The 822-nt window shown below is 43.2% G+C and overlaps 1 protein-coding gene across 4 annotated transcripts in view; it reads right to left on the bottom strand.

Moving 5' to 3' along the window:
- SLC15A2 (solute carrier family 15 (oligopeptide transporter), member 2) overlaps positions 1-822 on the bottom strand; it is a 51,263-nt gene that overhangs the window by 16,362 nt on the left and 34,079 nt on the right. The gene's annotated exons all lie outside the window — the stretch shown is intronic.

The following is an 822-nucleotide window of genomic DNA, read 5'->3' as shown; positions in this document are numbered from 1 at the left end:
CAACCCTGTCTCACACCTTTCCCAATTTTAAAACTTTCAGTGTTCCCATGTTCTGTTCGAACAACTGCTTCTTGGTCTAGGTACAGATTTCCATGACTTGGACTCTCTAAAATAAAAATTATTTAGATCTAGTCCCCATCCTCTTGTATTAATAGGCACTAGGCTGTTGTTGTTGTTAGGTGCCATCAAGTCGATACCAATCCATAGTGCCCTTATCACAGCAGAACGAAACACTGCCTAATCCTGGGCCAACCTCACTACTGTTGCCACGCTTGAGTCCATCAATGCTGCCACTTGGCCAATCCATCTTGTTGGGGGTCTTTTTCTCTCTGACCCTCCACCTTACCAAACATGACATCCTTCTCCAGTGACTGGTCTTTCTTGATAATATGTCCAAAGTATGAGACACAAAGTTTGGCCATCTTGGCCTCCAAGGAGCACTCTGGTTGCACTTCTTCCAACACAGATCTGCTTGTTCTTTTTTTTTTTTTTAAATGTTTTATTGTGAATTATGTGATAGTTTACATGGGAGAACATTAGTTTTACATTCATTCTATCATATACCGTCTCATTGCCATGGTTACAATCTCCTCCATGCAATCCTTCCCCCATACCCCCCAGGTCTTCAGCACACAGTCGCTTTCCCTCTCTGGATCTAAAGTCTCCAGCTGCTCCGTCACTCCACATCATCATCTCTGGCTCCATTTCAGGCATCACTGCTTCTCTGAGAAATCTTTTCTGGCTTAGTCAGCCGGAAGGACTTTTCATTGTCTAAACCTCCCTGGCACTTCAATTTTCCCGTCTTATTTATTTACTTTGCGA

This window comes from Chrysochloris asiatica, unplaced genomic scaffold (assembly GCF_000296735.1).
Source record: "Chrysochloris asiatica unplaced genomic scaffold, ChrAsi1.0 scaffold00130, whole genome shotgun sequence".
NCBI classification, from domain to species: domain Eukaryota; kingdom Metazoa; phylum Chordata; class Mammalia; order Afrosoricida; family Chrysochloridae; genus Chrysochloris; species Chrysochloris asiatica.
Note: the sequence above shows the minus strand (reverse complement) of the source record. Positions and strands in the feature narration are given on the sequence as shown.